This window comes from Phocoena phocoena, chromosome 7, assembly GCF_963924675.1.
Source record: "Phocoena phocoena chromosome 7, mPhoPho1.1, whole genome shotgun sequence".
In the NCBI taxonomy this organism is placed as follows: Eukaryota; Metazoa; Chordata; class Mammalia; order Artiodactyla; family Phocoenidae; genus Phocoena; species Phocoena phocoena.
Window position 1 is genome coordinate 107,664,447 of NC_089225.1, and position 27,110 is coordinate 107,691,556.

General features: G+C 38.7%; 1 protein-coding gene and 1 non-coding gene across 3 annotated transcripts in view; one reads left to right on the plus strand and one right to left on the minus strand.

The window, feature by feature from the left end:
* DIS3L2 (DIS3 like 3'-5' exoribonuclease 2) overlaps positions 1-27,110 on the plus strand; it is a 323,449-nt gene that overhangs the window by 135,401 nt on the left and 160,938 nt on the right. The gene's annotated exons all lie outside the window — the stretch shown is intronic.
* Positions 18,240-18,375, minus strand: LOC136126188 (U4 spliceosomal RNA). The gene has a single exon (XR_010656081.1). It is a non-coding gene; the product is annotated as a U4 spliceosomal RNA (small nuclear RNA).

Sequence of the window (27,110 nt, forward strand, 5' to 3'; positions counted from 1 at the left end):
TTACTAAATCATAATACTTATTTTTTAACCCTGTTCACTGATTATATTCAGATTCATTTTGAAATCCAGCTAATAAACTTCCATCTTTCATGATGTCAGTCAGTTCTTGTGGACTAATTGAAAGGTGTTGCATTTTTAGATTTTTTAAAATGATTTCATAATCTTCGATTATTCCTCAGTTGGCATCTTTAAAAACTGGTTATAAAATTCTGTTAGAAAATTTAAGTGTATAGATATGAAAAGTTTTGTAGTTTATAAGATTAGGTCATTTTAGGTCCCCAAATTGTATAACAATGGAAACATTTCAAAACATTCATTTTTAGAATTTTATATTAAAAACTTGAGTTTCTTGTTTTATTTTGCTTTCAAAAAGCAGTAACTTTTTTTTTCTTTTTTTTTAATCGTTGTTAAAACATCACTTTTACCTTGAAGGGACAGATTAAGTGTGTTTATTTTTTTCTAAGTATCTGCTACGGACCATATGATTGACAGTCATTGTTTTGAAGTCATAGTGTGGCTGATGAATTCATGTTAGGAGCACAAGAAATGTCAGCTTTGCTATTTTCATGGTATTAGTGGTATTACTATTATTAGTTCAATATTATCTTCAATCTGTGGGTCTTTGCAATAATCTTTTTTAGCTACTTGCCTATTTTGTAAGGATTAATTTAGCTAAAACTAGATAATTTTCATAAATCCATGGTACTGGACATGCGTAAATACCTATTGTTCACAGTTGGCTGAAAGTATAGGAACCAACAGAAGTGCCAGTAACGTTCATTGCCTTTTGTGTTCTGGAACACCGACTCTCTTCTCACTTGAGGTACACCTCACTTACCACCTGATTCACATACCTTGTGAGGGTGCCAGCATTAATTCATGTATTTATGTAGTCACAGTTAATTTCTTTTTACAATAAAAAACAGAGAAGTACTTAGTATGCTGGAGTGTTTGGAGCTGATTACCGTTTCCTTCTCTTTGACTGGTCTTTTAATAGATTGATTTCATTTTTCAATCAACAAATTTATGGAACACCATCCATGGGCAGTAGAAATTCACCAATGAACAAAAGCAGATGTGGTCTCGGTTCTTGCGGAATGCTCAGTCTTATAGCAGAGGAGCGTGAATCAAATGTTTTAAGCAATAGTCAAATATGGAATTGTAATGGAGGAGAGATACTTGGTACAAGAGTTTGTAATACTGTGATTCCTTCTGCTCAGAGGTCCAGTGCCTTCAAAGAGGTTTTATCAATATTACTTTTTCTAGGACTGTCAGAAGAACTAGAAATGAGTCCTAACACACACTAAAAAACACATGCTATGAATAAATAATATGTATTCTGGGAACTCCTAAATAAAACTTTTTTCCTTTTCCTCCCTTCTCTCCTATATACATTTATTTACATATATTATTTATGTATCTCTCTGTATAATATATATGTGTATATATAATATATGCCGAGTGCTCAGTTAGTCACTGGAAATACAAAGACAAGTAAGGCCCAGCCCTTGTTCTTCATGACTTTTCTGTTCCTCAGGGAGGCAGATTTATACTCAGATAAATTACAGCAGAGGATGGCAGGCGCTCTAACATTCATATGGACAACCTGCCAGCGTCCTTGGTGCTTGAGCTGAGATCTGAGAAATGCGCAGGCGTAGGGGGAACTAGAGTGACTGAAGTAGTTCTCAGTTCAGCGATAGGCTGTGGCTGCAGAAAGGGTGGTATGTTCCCCTAAGACTCCCAAACCCCGCTGTAACAGGGCTCTCACAACTCCAATGGTTTTGATAGCTTCTTGACCCCCTCTGCTGGGCCACCCTGCCGTGGAGCCTACAGTGTTACCCTGGCTCTAGCTGCGTAAGGACTTCTACATACCCGTTTAGGTTTGGTATTTGAACGATTATATTTGGAACACAAAAGTTCCATCAATCTTTAAACCTCATAATCCAATTATGTCAGTAAAATTCCATTTTTTTAGTCCAGTGGAATTGGGGTAATATTTTGCGAACTGAAGTTGAGAGAAATAGTGTTTATTTTGAAAAGAAAAATAGTTGGTTAGCAGTTTTCAAGAAATAAGGCTAGTGTGAACTCCTAGGGGCAACTATCTGGCCCTTCTGATTGGGAGTACTATTTTTCTGGACCTTTGGCTCCAGTCTCTGGAGAACTGCTGCTTGCATGGCCTACCCTGCAGCTCTCCTTAGCAGGGCATCTGAGGTTTAAAAAAAAAAAAAAAAAAAATGCAGCACCAATACTGCAAGCCTTTGGGGGTCAGGAAGAGAATATATCCAAGGAAACTGCTTAAAGGGGGTTGCACCAGAAGTCCAAGAAACCCCAAGGTTATTTCTGAGACTGGCTCCAATTATTTTCAATTTCATTCATATTGTTTTGTTTCCTTTGTTACTAAACTGGAAACAAAGCTTAAAAGCTCAATTAAAGTGGAAAATGAAAACCTAAATTATTAGAGGGGGAAAATACCACCCTAAACTGATTTTTATATTTTAGTAGTATCGTAGAAGTTTGGATCATGTCACTTTTCAGTAAAACTATGAGCTTCCTTGAAGGGGAGGCGGTTCCTATAGTTTTTCACAGGAGAACTTGTAGATATCTATTTCTTTACTATTCCCTCAATAAAAAGGAAGCCCAGTGACCTCCACCGGACCATTACAAATGTGAAACTTGGCATATAAAATTGCTTGCTCTAAATTTTCCAATTGCTTTCTTTTTTTTTTTTTTTCCATTTAATGTCGTTCTGCCAACTAGTGATTTTATTATTATAAACAGGACATTGTATTCACTTTTAAGAAGAAATATGAAGCTGGAGGTAAAATTACAAACTGCAGCTTCTCGGCTGCCAAAACAGAAAACAATGAGCTAAAAATACCGAGCACAGAAAGGGTGCTGTGGTGAGAAATACTGAAGTATCTTCAAGATTGAACTGTTCTAGATAGACAGAAATTTCCTCTCACTCCAGGTAAAACCGACCTTGAAATAGCAACTTGAAAGGAGAGACATATAACACTAAGCTCTTTCAGGTCAACCCTTTTGTGGGAAAGCTTTCAAACATAACTAACATTAAATGACTAATCTTGCTGTTTATGAGGAAGTCCAATCTGATTAAATTGCCATTTAGAAAAGGTTCCTTTGGTTAGGGAGTGTGGCAGCATAGAAAGAGCACTAGAAGTTAGGGACTAGCTGGGTGACCTTGGACAGATCAGTTAAATTTGGGGAGACAGAGAGAGAGAGCAGTTTCATCTTTTTTAAAATGGATTATTTGACCAAGTTAGGATTTTCCACAAGGTGTTGGTAGGTCACAGGTTCTTTGGGATTTTAATAGGTGCCGTGGAGAAAAAAGATTCTGCGGCCACCCGTTTTTGGAAAACAGTGGGTTAATAGATTTCTTAGAACATTTTTTTGTGGATCATCTCACAGAACTAGTGTTCCTTAGAATACACTATGAAATCACTAAACTGAATATTTCAAAATGTATTAGCTCTAATGGTGTATAACTGTATTTGAGATGTCCTTTTCTGAATTATTCAGAGCAAACTTCTTGGATTTGAAAGAAAATGGTATTCCATTGGTAACTATCTTCCATATTTATCTGACAAATATAGACGGTGCCTCACTGTGGGCAACAGAAGAAATTCAAGGACAGCGCTTTCAATCTCAGCTCTTCCATTGTCAAGGGAACCCCTTCTTTCCTTGCCTGGTGAGAAGCAAGATTAAATTGTTGTGCGTTGGGCTTCCCTGGTGGCGCAGTGGTTGGGAGTCCACCTGCCGATGCAGGGGACGCGGGTTCGTGCCCCTGTCCGGGAAGATCCCACATGCCGCGGAGCGGCTGGGCCCGTGAGCCATGGCTGCTGAGCCTGCGTGTCCGGAGCCTGTGCTCCGCAACGGGAGAGGCCACAACAGTGAGAGGCCCGCGTACCGCCAAAAAAAAAAAAAAAAAATTGTTCTGCATTAAATGGGGAACGTTGTCATTGTCATTTGAAACTACTGGCAACGTTATTCCCTTCATGTAAATCCCAACTCACTGTTTATGAAAATACAAGAAACTCATAGATAATAACAAAGATTAATGGGTCCGAAAGTAGACCACTTGTGGATATTCTTAATTGTAAGTACTTGAGTAGTTTGTCAACATAAAATTTATATTGATAAATAGCAGTAAATCTTAGAGAACACAGATGATCAAAGATCAGTAGATTTTATCTGAACAGGTGGAAAAATGCCTATTAACAGAGGAGACAGTATTTGAACTTGTACTCAGAAATAATTTTATAGCATTGTGGAACTATGAATGCACAGGAAAGATGATTAATTTCTATACATTCTAAGTACATAAAATCTGTTTGGAAATTATACTGTAATGATAAGAAAAAAATTTTTTGTGTGGGTGGCCTAGGATTTGGAGTAAACTAGTGAGATTTAGGGATAGTTAAATGTCAGAGTGGCAAAGTCTCTTCACTGTTTTTTATATTGAGATATTCAAATGCAATAAAATTTACCTCTTTTAGTGTACAATTCAACAGTTTCTTGGGCAGTCTAAAAATTATGCAACCATCACCGCTATTCCAGAACATTTTCACCGCCCCCCAGAAGAAATCCTATACTTACTGGCAGTCACTTCCCCTTCCCTCTCCTCCCTAGCTCCTAGCAACAACTAATCTACATTCTGTCTCTATGAATTTTCCTATTCTGGACATTTCATATAAATGGATTCCTATAATAAGTGGCTTTCTGTATCTGGCTTCTTTTACTTGGCATAATGTTTTCCAGGTCCACCCATGCTGTAGCACAGGAGTCCCCAATCCCTGGGCTGCAGACTAGTAGTGGTCCCTGGCCTATTAGGCACTAGACCACACAGCAGGAGGTGAGCAGTGGGTGAGTGAGCAAAACTTCATCTGCCGCTCCCCATCGCTTTCATTACCGCCTGAACCACCACCCCCCGCTCCCCACCCCCGTCCGTGGAAAAATTGTCTTCCACGAAACCGGTCCCTAGTGCCAAAAAGCTTGGGGACCGCTTCTGTAGCATGTATCAGGACTTCAGTCCTTTTTACGGCTGAACAGTATTCCATTGTATGGATATACCACATTTTATTTACCCATTTGTTGATGGACATTTGGGGTGTTTCTACTTTTTAACTGTTATAAATAATGCTGCTGTGAATATTTGTATACAGGTTTTTGTGTGGACATATGTTTTCAGTTCTCTTGAGTATATATCTGGGAAGGGAATTGCTGGTTCAGTCTGTATTTAAACTTTTGAGTAACTGTCAAATGTTTTTCCAAAGTGACTGCACAATTTTACATTCCTACCAGCAGTGTATGACGTTCCATGGTCTCACCAGCAGTTGTTATCTGTATTTGTAATTATAGCCATCCTTATGGGTATGAAGTAGTATCTCATTGGCAGTTTGTTAAAAAATCTTTTTCAGCTTTATTAAGGTATAGTTGACAAAAATTTTATATATTTAAGGTGTACAATGTGATGGTTTCATATAAATATACATTGTGAAATGATGACCACAGGTTAATTAGCATTCATTACCTCATGTAGTCCTTTTTTTTTCTTTTCATCTCCCCATCCCCCTCATTGTGGTTTCAATTTGCATTTTCCTAGTGACTAATGATTCTAATGTGTTTTCGTGGGCTTATATGACCATCTGTATATCTTCTTTGGAGAAATGTCTATTCAAATCCTTTGCCCATTTAAAAACTGGATTGTCTTTGTATTGTTGACTTGATAGTTTATATATTCTAGATACCAGTTTTTTATCACATATTTGATTTGTAAGTATTTTCTCCCATTTGTAGGTTGTCTTTTCACTTTCTTGATGCTGCTCTTTGAAACACAGAGATTTCTAAATTTGATGAAGTCGAATTTATCTATTTTTCTTTGGTTGCTGGTGCTGTTGGTGTCATACCTAGGAAACCATTGGCTAATCCAAAATCACAAAGATTTGCATTTGTTTTCTTCTAAGAGTTTTATAGTTTTAGCTCTTTCATTTATGTTTATGATCCATTTTTAGTTAATTTTTGTATATGGTGTGGTATAGGTGTCAAACTTCATTATTTTGCATGTGGATATGCAGTTGTCTCATCACCTTCATTAATGTTGAAAAGATGGTTCTCTCCCTATTGAATTGTCTTGGCACACTTTTTGAAAATCAGTTGACCATAGATGTATATGTTATTTCTGGACACTGAATTCTGATCCATTGATCTATATGTCTGTCTTTATGCCAGTACCACACTGTCTAGATTTCTGTAACTTTTTGGTAAATTTTGAAATTAGAAAGAGTGAGTCTTCCAACTTTGCTATTTTTTCTCCCAAAGTTTTTTGGCTATTCTGGGTCCCTTGCATTTCCATATTATTATGAGGATCAACTTATCAATTTCTGCCACCCCAGAAGAAAAAGGAGCCTCAAATAGGGATTGTGTTTAACCTTTAGATCAATTTGGGGTGTATTGTCATTAAATCTTCCAAACCATAAACATGGGATAGTTTTTCATTTATTAAATCTTTAATTTCTTTCAATGATGTTTTACATACTGAAAAGTATTCAAAAGGATATAAGGCTTACACTTCTTTTGTTAAATTTATTCCTAAGTGTTTTTTTCTTTTTGATGTTATCACAAGTGAAATTTTCTTAATTTTATTTTCAGATTCTTAATTGTTAATGTATAGAAATAAAATTGATATTTCTATAAAAATCATGTAACCTGCAACCTTGCAAAACTCATTTTTTAGCTCTAATAGTTTTTTCTAGGTACCTTAGGATTTTTCATATTTCGAAGATCATGTCATCTGCAAATAGGTACAGTTTTACACCTTCCTTTCCAATCTGGATGACTTTTATTTCTTTTTCTTACTCAGTTGCTCTGGCTAGAATTTCCAGTACAATCTTGAGTAAAAGTGGCAGCAGTGGGCTTCCTTGACTTGTTCTTGATCTTAGGGGGAAACCATTCAGTCTTTACCACATTAATTATAATGTGAGCTTGGGGGTTTTGGTGAAGGCAGTTCCTTCTGTTCCTAGTTTATTGAGTGCTTTTCTCATGAATGCTGTTGGATTTTGTTGAGTGGTTTTACTGTGTCTGTGATTTTTGTCCTTTATTAATATATTTAATTGACTTTTACATGTTGAACCTACCTTGCATTCTTTTTTTTTTAACATCTTTATTGGAGTATAATTGCTTTACAATGGTGTGTTAGTTTCTGCTGTATAACAAAGTGAATCAACTATACGTATACATATATTCCCATATCTCCTCCCTCTTGCGTCTCCCTCCCAATCCTCCCTATCCCACCCCTCTAGGTGGACACAGAGCACCGAGCTGATCTCCCTGTGCTATGTGGCTGCTTCCCACTAGCTATCTATTTTACAGTTGGTAGTGTATATATGTCCATGCCTCTCTCTCGCTTTGTCACAGCTTACCCTTCCCCCTCCGCATATTCTCAAGTCCATTCTCTACGTCTGCGTCTTTATTCCTGTCCTGCCCCTAGGTTCTTCAGAACCATTTTTTTTTTTTTTTTAGATTCCATATATATGTGTTAGCATACAATATTTGTTTTTCTCTCTCTGACTTACCTCACTCTGTATGACAGTCTCTGGGTCCATCCACCTCACTACAAATGACTCAATTTCGTTTCTTTTTATGGCTGAGTAATATTCCATTGTATATATGTGCCACATCTTCTTTATCCATTCATCTGTCGGTGGACACTTAGGTTGCTTCCATGTCCTGGCTATTGTAAATAGAGCTGCAACGAACATTGTGGTACATGACTCTTTTTGAATTATGGTTTTCTCAGGGTATATGCCCAGTAGTGAGATTGCTACCTACTAGCAGTGGGTCATATGGTAGTTCTATTTTTAGTTTTTTAAGGAACCTCCATACTGTTCTACATAGTGGCTGTATCAATTTACATTCCCATCAACAGTGCACAACCTTGCATTCTTGATTATGATGTGGGATCCTGGGCTTCCCTGGTGGCGCAGTGGTTGAGAGTCCGCCTGCCGATGCAGGGGACATGGGTTCGTGCCCCAGTCCGGGAAGATCCCACATGCCGTGGAGCAGCTGGACCCTTGAGCCATGGCCACTGAGCCTGTGCGTCCGGAGCCTGTGCTCCACAACGGGAGAGGCCACAACAGTGAGAGGCCTGCGTACTGCAAAAAAACAAACAAACAAAAAGATGTGGGATCCTTTTTATGTTGCTAGATTTTGCTTGCTAGTGTTCTTTTGAGGATTTTTGCATCTGTATTTCTAAGGGATCATGGTCTGTAGTTTCCTTTTGATATCTTTGTCTGGTTTTTGTTTGAGGATGATACTGGTCCCATAGAATGAGTTTTAGAAGAGTTTGTGAAGAATTGGTGTTAATTCCTCTTTAAATGTTGGACAGAATTTACCAGTGAAGCCATCTTGCTCTGTGCTTTTCTTTATGGGAAGTTTTTGGTTTTTTGGCTTTTGTTTTTCTGTTTTTTAAAAATTAATTCAATCTCTTTACTTGTTATAGGTCTATTGAACTTTTCTACTTCTTCTTAAATCAGTCCCAGTAGTTTGTATCTTCCTATAAATTTGTCCTTTTTATCTTAGTTCTCTAGTTTTTTGGCATTCAACTGTTCATAGTATTCCCTTATAATTCATTTTATTTCAGTTAGGTTAGTAGTAATGTATTCTCTTTCTTTTGTGAGTTTAGTAATTTGAATTTTCTCCCTTTTTTTCTTGGTCCACCTACCTAAAAGTTTGTCAACTTTGCTGATCTTTTCATATAACCAACTTTTGGGTTTGTTTATTTTCTCTTTGTTTATTTCTTCTCTAATTTATTTCTGCTCTAGGCTTTTTTCTTTCCTTCCTTGCTTGCTTGAGTTTAGTTTGCTCTTCTTTTGCTAATTTTTTAAGGTGGAAGTTTATGTTAACTGAATTCAGCTCTTTTAACTTTTTTGTATAGGTATTTACAAGTATAAATTTACCTCTAAGCATTGCTTTGGTTGCATCTCATACATTTTAGTAAGTTGTGTTTTCTTCATGTATCTCAAAATATTTATTTATTTCTCTTGTGATTTCTTCTTTGACCCGTTGGTTGTTTAGGAGTGTGATATTTAATTTCCATAAATTTGTGAATTTTCCAAGTTTCTTTTTGTTATTCATTTTGAATTTAATTCCATTTTGGTTGGAGAATATACTTTGTGTGATTTCAGCCTTTTGAAATTTATGGAAACTTGTTTTATGGCCTGGAGAATGTTCCATGTACACTTGAAAAGAATATGCATTCAGCTCTTGTTAGATGGGCTGTTGTAAAGATATCTTTTAAATTTAGAAGGTTGATAGTATCGTTCAAGTCTTCTGTTTCCTTTTGATCTTCCATATAATTGTTTTCTCTGTTATTGAAAGTTGGGCATTGAAGTCTCCAGCTATTACAGTTGAATAGTTTATTTCTCCCTTCAGTTTGGCCAGTTTTTGCTTCATATATTTGTTGTTAGGTGCATATATGTTTATAATTGTTAGATCTTCCAGATGGATTGATCCTATTTATAAAGTGTCCTTTTTGTCTTGAAGTCTATTTTGCTATTAGTTTAGCTACTCCAACTCTTCTTTTTATTACTGTTTGCATGATATATCTATATCATAAAGCTATACCTATATCTCTTGCATTTTAAATAATGTGGAAACTCTGAAAATCAGATCACCTTCCCTACCTCCCTAAGATTTGTTATTGTCACTGTTTTCCCTTTGTGACATCACTGAACTAATTCTATCGCCTCTATATCCTTTGTTGTGTGAAGTCATGGAAGTTTCTGCTCTGCTAGCTTAGTGGTCAGTTAATGAGTGAACAGAGATTTTCTTATATGCTTGGAACCAGTAGTCTCCCAGCCTTTACTGAGAGCCTCTGTGCATGTATTGGGGCATACCTTCAATGCTCAGACACACACTTTACAGCTCTACTTCCTGGAAGTCTTCACTTCCTGCTGTGCAGAGCTTCAGGGTCAGCCAGAGGTGAGAACTTAAGGCCTTACCTGGTCTCTCTTGGGCATGTGCACAGCCTTATGCATGTGTGTGGCTGTCTCGACCCCCAGGAATATGTCAGGCCTTTGCAAAGACCTCTGTGGATGCCTTATCCTCCAGGTTTAACTTTTAACGTTTTTGGTTAGCTTCTAATTTTCCATCTGTTACCGCTGCCCCGGAAACCTGTGATATTAAATAATTGTTGCTGATTTTTTTTGACAAACATCCCTGGGGATATAAGGCTTTTTGCACAAGAGCAAGGTGTGAGTCAGGTCAAAGTAATGTGAATGGGGCTTTTCAGGGAGCTGCCAGACAGCTCCCATAAAGACAGGAATGAAGGTTTTGGTGAGCTTCTAGATCTGTTCTGCCCCACCAGTGGCTGCTGGGCTGCCAGTTTTCACCATAATTAGAAAGCTCTTGGTTTTCAAGGCTACTTCAGAGCTGGGACATGGGAATAAAGCAAGTAAAAACCTTACAAAGCTCACTGTTCTAATTGAAATTCATCTATTTCTCTTGAATAAATGTATATCAGATTTTTACAAGCCTTTGGTTAATTTCAGGATTATTGAAAAGGTTGATTTTAACAATTTTACCAATGTTATTAATGCTTGTATGGAGTGGTGGCTTTTCAGAGGTCCATACTCTGCCAGTCCCCGATGTGACTCTAAAGTCTCTTCATTTTTTAATGCCAGGGTTGGAGCTAAAAGAAGACAACTTCCAGCAGAAAGTTTTAGGAAAGAAACAAGCCCCTGCTGAATATAACAGAGAGAGGAGAAAGAAAGATAGAATTTGAAAATAAGAGCCATGAGAAGTAAATAATTGTATGGGCAAATCATTCTTAAGATTTAGAAATGTTGGGTAGCTTGACACTCACACCAGTGCAGTGAAATTATCAACTTTATTGATAATAGGAAAAGAGGGGAAAAAATTTCTTAGCTTTCTATGCAGTACCTTGTTCTACACTTAACCCTTCATCCTTCCCCAAACGATTTTACTCTATGATAGTTCTGTTTCTTGCCCTTTACTGCATTTCATCCATTTTTCTGCATTTCATCCATTTTTCAAGGGCCCATCTTAACTACTGTGAAGCTTTTGCCCTCTCACTGTGGAAAAATTAGTCATGCCCCACTCTTCTTTCCCTTGACCATTTGTTCATACCTATATTATAGCACTTGCCATACTATATTTCTAACTTACCTGTATGTGACTCTCTCTTCCTGATGGGTAACAGAGTCCTCAAGAACAAGAGCTAGGTCTTACTTGCCTTTCTCTTTCTAGAAGCTAACTCAATATGTGGTATATAATAAATCATATATGTAAATAAATATGTATAGGATAAAAGAAGGGAGAAAAAGAAAAAAGACAAAGAAGGTTTTATTTAGAAGTTTGCAGAATATGTGTTAATTTATTCAGTATAATGTGTTTTTAAGCAAGGGTAGGATTCATTCCTGTTTCTTTTTGATATTCCTGGGAAAAAGAATATAGATAAAACACAGTCCAGCACCTCCAAAGAAGTTGCTGTTTAAGGTGTTTTCCTACCTAATTTTCACACTAAATGAAATGTTAAAATTACTATAATAAAATGAGGCACAACTTCTGTTTCTGACAAAGATGGCATATACCCATCCTTCCTGGCCCCTCCTCTGACAACTAAAAACATGGACATAACACAACAAACAAGCATAGGAAGATTCTGAAAGGGGGGGAAAAGAAGGTGGATTGCCTAGGGGTCTCAGGACTTGAGGAATAGCATGCCAGTGATCCCCTGGTTTTCTTATTGTCTCCTACATATCCTAGATAGGGTACTGTAGAAATTACCAACCTGGAATGGCCAAAAAGCACAGGAAAAATAACCCCCAACAGAAACCTTTCTCCTCTAGCCAAAAGAACAAGAAAAGCATGTCTATCAACAGAAAACCTTTTTAGCAATGCTCACTGTACTCCAGCCAAACACCAAGGGAAAAGACACACACACACACACACACACACACACACACACACACACACACCCATAGTTTCTGTTGGGCTGAGCAACACATTAATATTCTACATCCCTTCGCCCCATCCTATCTCATAAAATCACTCAGCAATGCTCCAATTCCCCCCACTTGGTAATGTCTGTGGAGCCATGCAGTGACTTAATCTTCCATTGTGTCTGCCACATGCAGGTGACACTCTGATTCGTACTTTGGGAGGTGTCTGCAGACCTGAGCAGGGAGCTAATCTTCCATCCCCTGCACAGGAGAAGCAGTTGGTGGTGCCCTAATTACCCTGCCAGAGTAGTGTCAGTGGAACTAAGTAAGGAACTGTCCCTCCTTCCCCTTCTCAGTGGAAGCAGGCATGCTCCAGTTTCCCTACTGTGATAGTGTCACTGGGGCCAAGCAGGGAGCTGACCCTGTTTCCCATCCAGTGGAAGCAGGTTGTGTTTCCTCTGCATGGGTAGTATTGGAAGAATTGAGAGTAGAGGGCTTCCCTGGTGGCGCAGTGGTTGAGAGTCCGCCTGCCAATGCAGGGGACACGGCTTCGTGCCCCAGTCCGGGAAGATCCCACGTGCTGCGGAGCGGCTAGGCCCGTGAGCCATGGCCGCTGAGCCTGCATGTCTGGAGCCTGTGCTCCACAACGGGAGAGGCCACAACAGTGAGAGGCCCGCGTACCGCAAAAAAAAAAAAAAAAAATTGAGAGTAGAGCTGATCTATCCCTTGTCCAGCAAAAGTAGGTATTTCCAATTGTCCCTTGAGAGTAGTACCAGCAGGTTCCAGTGCTGAGATGAGCCTCCATCCCTGCCTGGCAGCAAAGAGACTTGATGGGTCAGGGCTGATCACCACAACACCCCCCCCCCCCCCCCGGTGTCAGTGGAACCCAGTGCCAGCTGAGCCTCTGCCTTCTACCAGCATAAACAAAGTGGTAGGAGAGGGATAGTTGGCACTCATCTATGTTCCTCTCCTAGTGTCAGCAGGGATTTGAACTTCTGCTCCCAAGCTGTAGTGACAAAGCAGTATATATCGGACTTTAGCTTTCCCTCTTCCTGGTGGCAGTGGGGCCTAATGGGGAGCTAAGCTTATACCCATACTTGGAGGCAGTGAGACAGTGTGAACTGGTGCCCATCTTTCATGGGAAGATGTCAGCAGGGCTGAAAGGAGAGCTGAATGGCTACCTACCATCTGCAGTGAGGCATTTTGAGTCAGTGCTTCACTTTTGCTGGGCAGATAGCAACAGGGCCCTGCGGGAAGCTGAACATGCACACCTGGCCCTTGTATGACACCTCTGTAGGGGACTGCTTACTAAAAAAAGATTAAATAGGACCCAGAGTCCCATAATGTAATATCCAGAATGTCTAGGATACAGCTGAAAATCACTCATCAGAGCAAGAACCGGGAAGATCATAATATGAATAAGAAAAGATAGTTGATATCAAAAACAAAAGATGAATCAGATGCTGTGATTATTTGACAAGGATTTTAAAGCCGTCTTTATGAAAGTGCTTTAACAAATAATTATAAATTCTCTTAAAACATGAAAAAATAGAAAATCTCAGCAAAGAAATAGAAATTCTAAAAAAAGAACTAAATGGAAAATATTGAAGTGAAAAATACCCTCATCAAAAGAGAAAACTATCCAGAGCTCAATAGTAGATCAGAGATGACAGGATAGAATTAGTGAACGTGAAGACAGGCTAACAGAATTACCTAGCCTGAGCAACAGGGACTTATGGGATAATAATAAAAGAGCTAACATTTGTATCACTGGATTCCCAAAATGAGAGAGTGAATGAGACTGGAAAAGTAGTCAAAGAAGTGATGGTTGATAACTTGCCAAATTTGGCCAAAGACAAGCCCACAGATTCAATAAGCTGAGCCTACCCCTGTAAAGAAAAGCACACTCCTCCTGTGTGTCCTCTGCTCTCAATACTTGACTACAGTGCTACTTCGCTTCTGATACCAGATGTGTGTGTTTTCCACACATCAAGCAAGTTTGCAACACCCGCTTGGTATACTGTAGTTTAACTCAGTTCTGATACTATCAAATAGATTACTGGTTTATTATGAAAGGTTGTAGCTCAGGAACATCCAAATGGAAAAGATGCACAGAGAAGGTATGTGGGAAGGGAGTGTAGAGCTTCCATGCCCTCTTTGGGCATGCCGTCTTCCTAGCACCTCCACATGTACACCAACCCAGAAGCTCTCTGAACCTCATCCTGTTGGGTTTTTCTGGCAGCTTCATTCCGTAGGCATGATTGACTAAATCATTGACTATTGGTAGTTGAACTCAATCTTCAGCCACTCTATTCCCTCCTCTGAGGTTGGGGAGTGGGGCTAAAAGTTCCCGCTCTCTAATCACATGGTTGGTTCCTCTGACAACCTGCACCCCACCCCCACCCCCATCCTTAAATGGTTTCCAAAAGTCACCTCGTTAACATAAACCTCAGGTGTGATTGAAAGGGATTTGTTATGAATATCAAAAGACACCTTTATTGTTATCATTTAGGAAAGTCCAAGAGTTTTAGGATCTCTGTGCTGGAAGCAAGGGTGAAGACCAAATATATACTTCTTATTATCAGTCACAATATCACAACCCCAAACAGCATAAACCCAAAGAGATCGATGCTGACACATATCATTTTAAACTTCTGAAAACTAAATACAAAGAAAGAGACTGTGAAGTAGAGAGAGGCTGCATTACTTTTAGGGGAGCACCAATTCAAATGATACTAGTTTCTCATTTGAAACCATGGAGGCCAGAATGAAGTGGCGCAACATTTTTCAAGTACTGAAAGAAAACAATTGTCAACCGTGAATTCTGTTTCTGGCAAAAAATATCCTTCAGAAATGAAGAGGAAATAAAAAAATTCTCAGACAAAAGAAAGCTAGGAGAATCTATTGCTAGCCAAATTATTCTGAAAGGATAACTAAAGTTCTCTTTAAAAAAAGGAAATGATAACATAAGGCTTGGAATTTCAGAATGGAAAGAAGAACATCAGAATGAGTAAAAATAGGAGCAAATATAAACTATCCCCTTCATGAGTTTCTTAAATCATAAATTATAATACCAACTAATGTAGTGATCAATGTCATGTGGAAAAAATACTTAAGATAATTATACTTAGAATGGGGAGAGGATAAAGGAGCCTAAGTGGAATTAAGGTTTCTACACCTCACTCAAGGTAGTAAAATGTTGATACGGGTAGACTGTGTAACTTATGTATATTGTTGTACCTAGAGCAACCCCTCAGAAGACTATACAAAGTGATATATTTTAAAAACTTTATAAATAAATCAAGGTGGGATCCAAAATATAAATGTGTATTTAAACTACAGGAAAAAGAAAAACAGTAATGAGAAAGAGAGGAAACAAACAGAAAACAAAATATAAAATGGCAACTTAACCCATAAAATATTAATAATTACCCTTAAATGTAAATGTCCTAAATATACCAATTAAAAGGCAGAGATTGGTGGGATGGATTTTTTTAAAATGATGTAACAATTAGATGTCTACAACAAACTCATTTCAAAGACTGTAACATAGGTAGGTTTAAAGCAAAAGGATGAAAAAAAGATATGCCATGCAAACACTAATTTAGAAAAGCAAGAGTGTCTATATTATTATCAGATAAAGTAGACTTCAGGACAAAGAAAATTACTAGGGACAAAAAGGGTCATTACATAATATTAAAAGGATCATTCTACCTAGAAGACATAATGATCTCAAATGTAAATGCACCCAACGACAGAGTCTCAAATTACATGAAGCAAAAACTGTGATAGGGCTGAAAGGAGAAATAGATCCACAATTATATTTGGGTACTTAAATACCTCTCTCAGAAAATCAGAATTGATACAGAAGATCTGAAGAACACAATCAACCAGTAAACCCTAATTGAGATATACATATAGAACACTCCACCCAACAGTAGCAGAATACATTTTTTTATTGGCATGATGGGGCATTCACCAGGATGAACCATATCTTGAGTCATAAAAAACACCTCAACAAGTGTAAAAGAAATGGCATCATGCAGAGTATGTTTTTTAACCACATAGAAATAAACTAGAAATCCATAGTAGAACGGCAACAGGAAAATCTCTAGGCCCTTGGAGCATAAACAACACACTTCTAAATAGTCCCTTGGTCAAAGAGAAAGTCTCAAAGGAAATTAAAATAAATACTTAGAACTAAATGAAAATGAAAACATAGCAAAATATGTGAGATGTAGCTAAAGCAGTGTTGAGAGGGAAATTTATAGCTCTAAATGTGTAAATTAAAAAGAGGAAAGGTTTCAAATCAGTTATCTAAGTACTTACCTCAAAAATCTATAAAAAGAGAAAAAAACCCAATGTAAGTAGAAAGAAATAATAAAGAATAGAAATCAATACAATTAAAAATAGGAAAAAATAAAAACACAAAAACTTGTTCTTTGAAAAAAATCAATAAAATTGATAAACCTTTAGCAAGACTGACAGATAAACAGGAAAGGCACAGATCACATTAAGAATGGAACAGGACATCACTACAGATACTGCAGCTTAAAAGGATTATAAGGGAATACTACAAGAAGTTTATAAATCAAGAAGCTTATCAAGAAGTTCATAAATTCAGCAACTTAGTAGAAATAAGCCAATTCATCAAAGACTACAAACTATCAAAATTCAACCCAATTGAAATAGACCATCTGACTAGTCCTATAACCATTAAAAATAGTGAATTCAGAATGTGGAAGCTCCCTAAAAGGAAATCTCCAGGCCCAGGTGGTTTCACTGGAGAATTCTAGAAAATATTTAAAGAAGAATCTATACCAGTTTTACACAATCTTTTTCAGAAAATAGAAGTGGAGGGAACACTTCCTGACTTATTTTATGAAGCCAGTATTATCCTGATACCAAAACCAGACAAAGAGTATATAAAAAAAGAAAACTATAGGCCAGTATCCCTCATGAACTCAGATGCAAACGTACTCAACAAAATATTAGCAGATTGAATCTAGCAATCTGTTTTAAAAAATTGTAAACCATGACCTAGTATTATTTATTCCAAGTGTGCAAGGCTGGCTCAACATTCAGAAATCAATGCACCATATACAAAAATTAATATAAAATGAATCAAACACATAAATGTAAGAGCTAAAACTAACTGTCCTAGGAGAACACATAGGAGTAAATCTTCGTGACCTTGGGTTAGGCAAAGGATGAGTGATCACAGAAAAAAACAGATTAATTTGACTTCATCAAAATTAAAAACCTGTGCTTCAAAGAACACCATCAGGGGCTTCCCTGTTGGTCAAGTGGTAAAGAATCCGCCTTCCAATGCAGGGGACGCAGGTTCCATCCCTGGTCGGGGAACTAAGATCCCACGTGCTGCGGGGCAACTAAGCCCGCGTGCCACAGCTACTGAGCTCGCGCACCTCAACGAGAGAGCCTGTGTGCTGCAAACTACGGAACCCATGCGCCCTGGAGCCCTCGCGCCACAACGAAGACCCAACACAGCCAAAAAAATAGAAAAAGAACAAAAACAAAAATACAAACTGATTTTCAAAGAACACCATCAAAAAATTGAAAAAAAGAAAAACCCCACAGAACGGGAAAAATATTTGCAAATTGTATCTAATAAGGGTCTTGTATCCAGAATATATAAAGAGCTCTCACAACTTAATTTTTAAATGAGCAAAGAATTTAAGTTATACGAATAGCCAATAAGCACATGAAAAAATGCTCAATATCATAGGTCATTATGAAAATGCAAACCATAATGAGATAACACTGTACACCCACTAGGATAGCTATAATCAAAAATACAGATAGCAAGTGTTAATGAGGATGCAGAGAAATTGAAAACCCTCATATACTGCAGGTGTGAGTGTAAAATGGTGCAGCCATTTTGGAAAACAGTTTGGCAATTCCTCAAACTTGAATGTGAATGTTCATAATGGCATTTACATAATAGCTCCCAAAATGGAAACAACCTAAATGTCCATCTACTGTGAATGTGTGGTGTATTCATTCATTGGAATATTCTTTGGCCGTGAAAAGGAATGAAGTACAGGTACATGCTACAACATGGATGAACCTTGAAAACATAATGCCAAATGAAAGAAACCAGGCATAAAAGGCCACGTAGTGTATGATAGATAAGAAAGTCAATTAGTGGTTGCTAGGGGCTACAGGGAAGGGGAAATAGGGAGGGACTGCTAATGGGTATGGACTTTCTGTTTTGGGTGATGAAAATATGATAAAATTAGGTAATGGAAATGATTATATTATACAACTCTTTGCATATACTAAAAACCTCTGAACTGTACATTTAATTTTTTTCAATTATCAATAATCATGCCTTGGATAAGCCTCATTGGCTATGATACTGCAACTGTGCAAAGCTTGAATTGTACATTTTAAAAGGGAGAATTTTATGGTGTGTGAATTATATCTCAATAAAACTGTTACTAAAAATCAATACATGTAATCTATCATATTAACAGAATAAAAAAACAGTTTCATTGTATGATCCCATCAGTTATTACAGAAAAGGCATTTGGAAAAAAATCCAACACACATTCATACTAAAAACTCTCAGCAAACTAGACAAGGAGAGGAACATCGTCAGCTTGATAAAGATCATGTACAAAAAACCTACAAGGGATAGGCACATAGATTAATGAGACAGAATAGAAAGCTCAGAATTAGTTCCACACAAATATGCCCAATTAATTTTTGACAGAGGATCAAAAACAATTCAATGGAGGAAGGATAGCCTTTCAGGAGATGGTGTTGGAGGAATTGGGTGTACACAGACAAATGAACCTTGACCTAAACCTCATGCCTAATGCAAAAGTTAACTCAAAATGGGTCATGGACTTAAGTATAAACTGTAGAACTGTAAAACTTACAGATCAGAGCGTAGAATACTTGCATGATGCAAGGTTAGTAAAGAGTTCTTAGACTTGGCACAAAAAAAGCACAGTCCACATCAGGAAAGATAAATCGGTTCTCATTAAAATTAAAAGCTTTTTCTGTGGAAGACCCTGTTAAGAGTCTTTAAGATGAAAAGACAAGCTAGACTGGGAGAAAATATTGCAAACATATCCAACAAAGGATTAGTATCTACAGTACATAGAGAGCCCTTAAAACTCAACAATATAAAACCAATCCAGTTAGAAAATGGGCAGAAGACATGCTACAGATGGTAAATGCACAAGCAAAAAGATGTTTAATATCATGAGCTACTAGAAAATGTGAATTAAGTCCACAGTGAAATACCAGTACATACCTATCAGAATGGCTAAAATAGAAGGAAAAACCAAAGTTGGTGAAAAGTTCCGCGCGATACCAAATGCTGGTGAGCATGCGGAGAAAGTGACTCATGCACACTTTGCTAGTGGAAATGTAAAATGCACGGCCACTCTGGAAACACTTCCGCAGTTTCTTAAAAGGCTAAATGCAGCCATCATACAGCCTGCTAATTGCATTCCTGGGCATTTAGCCCAGAAAAATGAAAACTTATGGTTCACACGAAAACTTGTACACAGATTTTCATAGCAACTTTATTCATAACATCCCCAAACTGGTAACAACCCAGATTTCCTTCCATGTGTGAATGGTTGAACAAGCTGTGGTACATCCACATCATGGAATGATACTCAGCAGCAAAAAGGAATGGACTGTTGATATACACAACAACAGCACGAATCTTCAGGAAATACGCCGAGTGAAAAAAGCTGGTCTGAAAGGTTTACATCTGTATGATTCTGTTGATATCACTTTTTAGGAAAGATGTATTTTGGAAACAGAGAATAGGTTTGTAGTTACCAGGGACTGAGGGAGGTAGGGCAGGTGGGAGTTGGGTATGATCGTTATTAAAAGACGGTTTGAAGGATCCTTGAGGTGATGATAGCTCTCTGTCTTGATTGAGGTGGTGCTTCCGTGAACCTACACGTGTGATAAAATGGATGAGAACTTCATGAGTACGAGATCAGTGCATTGTATCAATGTCAACATCCTGGTTTGGGTGTTGTACTATAATTTTGTAAGATTTTACCATTGGAAATTAGGTAAAAGGTAGATAGCATCTCTCTATTATTTCTTACCATTGTGTATTAATCAGCAATTATCTCTAAATACAAGTTTAGGCTTTTTTTAGTAAGAGCCACCAGGTGAACACAGAGGAGAAAATAATTAATTTTGCATGAGGAAACTTTGAAGCCAGGTAATCTTTGAATTTGGTCATGAGGGATGAATAGGATTTCCAAAGGCTTTTGTCTTATTATTATTTAAAAAAGAAGAAGAAGGGGGGGAAAAAAAGCAATTAACACTGTTCCTGACATCCTCTAAGAAGACCTCTCAGGGGATATGTCTGTATGGCCCTTGAACTTGTGTCAGTAACCTTAGGCTGCGGTGAAATTCAGGAAAATCTGAGATTGTGAGTTAGAGGGCAAGAACAGAATGTTTAGATAGGGGAAGATGAGTAAAATTTGGACATTAAGTGCCTAGAATAACCAAAAGGAGATGTCCACGAGGCCGAAAGCAAAACGAGCCTGGCACTCAGGAAAGAAGTCTGGGCTGCCGATACCTATTTAGGTGCATGAAGTAGTAGTTAAAGCCACAGAGTGAATGAATATACCTAGTAAGCCTACAGTCGGAAAAGGAAAGAGGACCAGTGATGGACTGTGAAGAACTCCGACGTTTAAAGGGTGGAAGCTTCTTAGGAGAAGGTGGGGAGTGGGCTGCAGAAGGGAAGATATTAGAAGAGTTAAAGAAAAAGGAAAGGCACAGTTGGTGACAAGTTCCAATCGAGGGTGAGCTGCCCTGTGCTCTGGAACAGAAGTCACTGCATTTGGTCATCAAGTCCTTTTCTTTTGAATATCTCATGAGTTTTTTCGTTGGCGTGATGAGAGCCAAAGCAGGCTGTAGTCAGTCGAGGGGTGAAGGGACGTGAAAACGTAGGGGTGCGAAGTGGAAACATCCCTTTCAAGGAGCTTTGCTGCACCAGAGGTGGTGAGAGGGAGCTTGACAGAGCAGGGTCCTCAAGATGTTTTTGAGAATGAGGAGGATCGGAGCTTGCTGGCAGGCAGTGGGTAAGGCGCCGCACACATTTCTGGACTCCTCTTTGGAAATTGCCTTCGGAGCCTAAGGCACATTTTCAACAATGGCCAATCTTCATCTTTTGAGAATGCGTTTGAGTTTTGGAAACAGCCAAGTCAATTTAGAGCCAAGAGTGGTAAATCAGGTGGGTGATCAAGCTGGATAATACAACTTCAAAAAAAAATAAAGTATAATTATAAAGTAGTAAAACTGATTTTCTCGTGAAGCTCATGAATTGGCTTAGAAAGTAGTTCTTAAAGAATTCCAAAACCCTTTTGAGCAGTTGTGGCATTATGTGAATAAGTGTGCAGAGTCCCTTTGTAACTTTCAGAGGAAGAGACTGGCGTGCATGGAAGTCCTGTTATATGTGTGAAAAAATTGGTTTTGTTACATATATTTACTCATACTGTGCAAATGTAAAGTTTCCCTATAATCTTTTTGCCTGAGAGGTGACCTAGTGGAATTATACCAAAGTTTGTATGTGGGAGAATCAAGAGTTTCAAATTGTGATTGTTTAAACAGTTCTCCTGTGGTCTTACAGATGTAATTAGAATTCCTAGGATAGGAGTGTTCCCACAAGCATAATAATACTTTAAATGTGTGTTCAATTATCCTTTTCTATAGCCATATTTAATCGTTTCTTTTTGAAATAGAGTTACTTTGAAAATATTAAATCACTAGCATAATCTTGACTGTTGGTCAGACCTGGGACAGTGCTGGGCACGTAGTAAGTACTCACTGGGTGTCCCTTTCCTGTCGTCTCTGCCTTGGGGCTTGATACACGCTGAGGACACACAAAGAGAAAGATCAGTTCCCTAGTAATAGATCATCTCCATTAATGTTCATCCAAAAATATAGAGGATGAAGAAAATTAACACGTGTAAAAGTTTGAAGTTTGCATTTAGCTTTGTCGTTAATGTGGCAGATTTACATACACCAAAACACATATTTAATTGAGTGCACCTTTTATACCTCTTTATATGTTTAATTATTTTATACTTAAGGATTACCTTATTTAATCATTCAAACAATCCTGTGAAATAGTTATCCCTGTTTTACAGATGAAGAAACTGTGGCTCGGATGAGTGTAGTCGCTTGCCCAAGGTCACATGGCTGAGAGGGGCAAAGCTTGGACTTGAATTCAGTTTTGCAGTCTAGGAATCTCTTAACCACCATCTCCATGTTTCTCCACCTTAAACCCACACTCTTGATAAACATTTTTAAAAAATCAATCAAAAAAACACCAAATCAATCAAAAACACCACATACTTCCCCTCCCCATATTGAGAAAGGAGAAGTTAGAGCCTTCTTCAAAACCCTACTGGTCAAAAAATGTTATAGCATTGTACTTTGTGTAATTTGAGTTACAGAAGCAATCTTTCTAAAAATTAATTTGTTTTTGAAATAGAAACTTGAGGGACTTCCCTGGCGGTCAACGGTTAAGACTCTGCACTTCCACTGCAGGGGGCGTGGGTTCGATCCCTGGACGGGGAACTAAGATCCTGCATGCTGCACAGTGCGCCCCACCACCACCACCCCCAAAAAATAGAAACTTGTTGTTGATACTCTGCCATGCCCTCCCTCTGCTTTCCAGCACCTGGTGCCCCCAGGAGTGGGCAGGGTGGAAGCATCGGCTGTAACATCCTGTCATGGGTTGCTAACGAGAAAGCCACAACGAGTTAGCCATTCTAGGAAACTTCCCACAGCTGTTGCATTAATCAAGACTTTTGGTCCCGAATAACAGAAACCACTGGAGCTCACTTAAGCAGAAAGGGGAATCTGTTTTAAGGATCCTGCGATGACTCCCAGAATCCAAGAGCAGCGAACCCAGAAAGGCTTCTTCATCTCTGCCTCTCACGCTCTCTACACGTCGGCTTCCCTCATTCATACTGGCCTCTTTGGCTTCCTGCTCTGCAGTGGGATGGCTGCAACCTAAGAGCTGCCACAGTCACCCAGAGGGAGCCTGATATCTCTCTCCATCTTCTCCCCTCACATACTTTCCTCCTTCTCACACTCTCCCTTCTCTGTCCTAATTCCGAATTCTAGAGTGAGAATCAAGTTTGCCCTGCTCTGGGTTACATGTTGGTTTGGGAGAGGGAACGTCAAGACAGATAACAATCCACCACAGTTCTGTTCCCTCCTACCTTTATACATGATGCTACTGGTTATTTTTCTATCCCAGGAGTTTGAAAATTTTAAATGACCCTGATATCACAGGGGTGAAATACTAAGATGCAGGTTTCAGAGACAAGTTTGGCTTGAATCCTCACTCTGCCACTTACTAGGTATGTGTTCTTGGGCAAGTTACTTAAATTCTCTGAGCCTTTCTTTCTTTACAAGTTAAAAGGAATGTACAGTTACTATATTTCTCATGAGGTCATGCAGGGGTTAAATATAACAACATGTAGAATGCTTACCTGTAGAATGCAGGTCTAGCATATACTATGCTTGATAAAATATTGCCCCTTCTTTCTTTCTGGTGAGCATTAAGACACATTGCCTTACCAAAAAGATGTTTGAGGTATATGTAGAGTACAAATCTCACACTGCCTTCTGCCCTCAAATTCTGTTCCCTCTTACCCCCTTTCTTTGGCCCCTTTTCATCTACCTTTGCATATCAGTATATTCATAGTCCAAAGGACTTGGGGTCTAAACCTAGAAAATTCTCTAGGGCCATATTCCCAGGCCATAGCTAGAGGTCCCGAGACATCGTCTGAAGTGGAATCTACTCTCACAGATAGATGGTACTTCTGGTAAAGGGACTATTAGCTCTACCACAGCCCCAGTCTTTTGTCCCATGGTTAGAGTTGAAGGGGCCCACTTAAAGATTCAATTCAGTAAATATTTATTATCTTTACTATTTGCAAGACCCTGAAATAGGTATTGTTGGAATTGCAAAATATGTAATTGAAAGAAATAGTCCTTTCCGTCAAGGAGAATAAAGTCTGAAAGAAGAGGTGATGGATCTACACAAATCGCTAATTCAGGATGTTTAGTACAACTGGCTTACCAAGGCCCCGTGTTAATGTAGACAAGTCATCTTAAGGAGGGGTGAAAGAAGAAGTGATGGATCTACACAAATCGCTAATTCAGGATGTTTAGTACAACTGGCTTACCAAGGCCCCATGTTAATGTAGACAAGTCATCTTAAGGAGGGGTGAAAGAAGAAGTGATGGATCTACACAAATCGCTAATTCAGGATGTTTAGTACAACTGGCTTACCAAGGCCCCATGTTAATGTAGACAAGTCATCTTAAGGAGGGTGGAAAAATTGTTTGAAGCCAGATCATGGAGGCTATTGAACGCCAAGCTGAGGACTGTAATGTCAGGATAGCTGGAAGCCAGTGAGGATTTTTGAGAAAGGAGCGTGATCTAATGCTGTATTTTAGGAACTTTATCCTGGTAGTCAAATGCTAAAGGATCTGAAAGGCAGGAGAGCAGGAGAGGAGGCTGGAGTCTAGCTGGGGAGCTGCTTCAGTAGGAAGTGAGGGTGGGATTATGAATTCGGACCCAGTCCAAGACTTGGTAAAGACTAGAAGTTGGGGATTGGGCTGAGGTAGAGGGAGTATGCGGGGTGACTTGAACCCTGAAAGTGCAGGAAGAAGTGTAGACTGTAGATGGGGGTCACCTGGGGTCCCTTGGGAGCTCCTCCTCTCCTGAAGATGGGGTGCGAGTGGAGAAGTAGCGCTCCCATGTTTCACTGCACCCTGCGGCCAAGGGAGCGCCAACTGTAACTAAGGGTGCTGCATTAGAGCTTGACTTGCCCTGCCCACCTCATAGGGGAACTTTGTGGGTATTTGTTTTTTATAAATTTATTTATTTATTTGTTTGTTTTTATTTTTGGCTGTGTTGGGTCTTCATTGCTGCGTGCAGGCTTTCTCTAGTTGCGGCGAGCAGGGGCTACTCTTCGTTGTGGTGCACGGTCTTCTCATTGCGGTGGCTTCTTTTGTTGCAGAGCATGGGCTCTAGGCGTGCGGGCTTCAGTAGTTGTGGCTCGCGGGCTCTAGAGCACAGGCTTAGTAGTTGTGGCGCATGGGCTTAGTTGCTCCGCGGCATGTGAGATCTTCCCGGGCCAGAGATCGAACCCGTTCCCCTGCATTGGCAGGCGGATTCTTAACCACTGCGCCACCAGGGAAGCCCCTGTTTTTGTTTTTTTGAGAAAGGAAAACTAGATGAATTTCGGTACCTTATTTGGAAACTCTCTGGAGCAAACAGTAATTATGGACACATTTTCATCTAAAGTCTAAGTACTTAATATTAAAATCAGCCAGGAAGTCATTAGCAGGCTGCTTTTTCTTTTTTTTTTTAAACTGTAGAATCCCCTCTGTGAACAATGAAACAGAATTTTGGCCCCAAATTAATATTTAAAAGACATACAAGACTGGAGTTTGCTTTCCCCATTAGTGAGAAGAAAGAATTTACACTGTTTAATAACAGAGTCCTTGATCATCTTAAAATATAGCTGAAGTTTATTTTGACATTTTTGTTTGATCACATTGGTGTTGTTTTATTCAGCAGCAAATTTAATAAAAATGCTGGTGTGTATTTCTTAAACAAGTCTCTCAGCTCGCTAGACTGAGACTCACTTTCTAATGCTCTCAGTCCTTTGCAGAGCCGTGCAGGGTCTAATAAGGCTCATTCATGGTGCTTTAATCATGCTCTTAATAAAAAACAGTCATTTGGGGAATACGTTTTCCAGGCAGTTTCCTTGCCCCCTGGGGGAAATATTTTGAGGCCTCCCAGTGACCATGGGATTAAAAGTCTTGACAGGGAAGTCCTAGAATCCTTCAAGAACTAGGCCTTTGAAAGATTCATTGTTACGGACTCTCCCTTTGAAAGAGACCACTTTATCTTACTCCTAAACATCTATAGGACAGACATAGCACTTTCTGAAAAGAAATTCTGGGTGATGTGGAAGAGCGAACGTATGTAGGTAATCCAGTACGGGTAGTGTGTGATTTGAAGAATGATAGTTCCATTTTCATGGTTGCCATAACGATCACACAGTTGTGCAAAAAATGTGTATAGCTTTTGTAGACGGGAGCTGGCACTATTGCAATGATTCTTCTCGTATCAGAACAACTGTTTTCAGATCTGAAAAATAGGGGTGGCTTAACCCTTGCCCAGTTAGCTCAGCGTGCTCCCTGAGAAGGCTCTTTGGATCTCTGGGGCTGTTGAAATGTATTCACCACTTACATTTGCATTTTAGCCTGATAAATGGATTGAGAATTAAGGATGATGATCCTTCCAACAGCAGGTTCTGAATTCCTGGCTTGGGAATTCAAAGGATGAGAAAAAAAAAATGCTGTTCCTCAGATAGAAGTATAGGAGAGATGTCTAGACATAGTTAATTCCTTGACCTTGTGACTATTCTTAATTCCGTCCACTAGAATTTAAATCCATTAAATACTGGCCTTTACCATTGTGTTTAAGTCTCTGATAAAATCATATTAAAGTTTGATTACATTTTCTGTTTTATTTTAATACATTCATTATGTCTGTTCTGGAAATTGCAAAGCAAATTTAATAGCATAGTCTTTTAAAGTGAAAATATATCTATTCATGTTCCCTTTTTGGCTACTTTTCCTATCTTTGGATACTCATTCCAAAAGAAAGTACTTGGGACTTGACTTTCTCTGACATACTAAAGAATATCCATTTGGAATAAACTTGATGTCAGAACTCTGTATGTGGATTTTCAGGTTGAGGGTGAAAAGTTGTCAGATTTGGGTTCGGTACCTAAAAATGAAGTCATTGACAACTTAGTCAACCACAGAGAAACTTTTCTCAAAGAAATTTGGGGGTAATTAGTAGTTCAGCAAAAATGCTTCTGGGGTGTTTAAATCTTAAGATAAAGTATGAGACTAAGGGTACGTAGAAGAGATGTCAGCTTCCATTTGAAATAAAACTTCTTGGCTTGTTTACTTCTTTTAACACCTTCTCTTTTGAATTCCTGTTCCATTAAATCAAAGTTCTGCAGTTCTGTGACCTTAGGCAAATTATTTAATCTCTCTGAGCCTCAGTTTCCCCATCCAT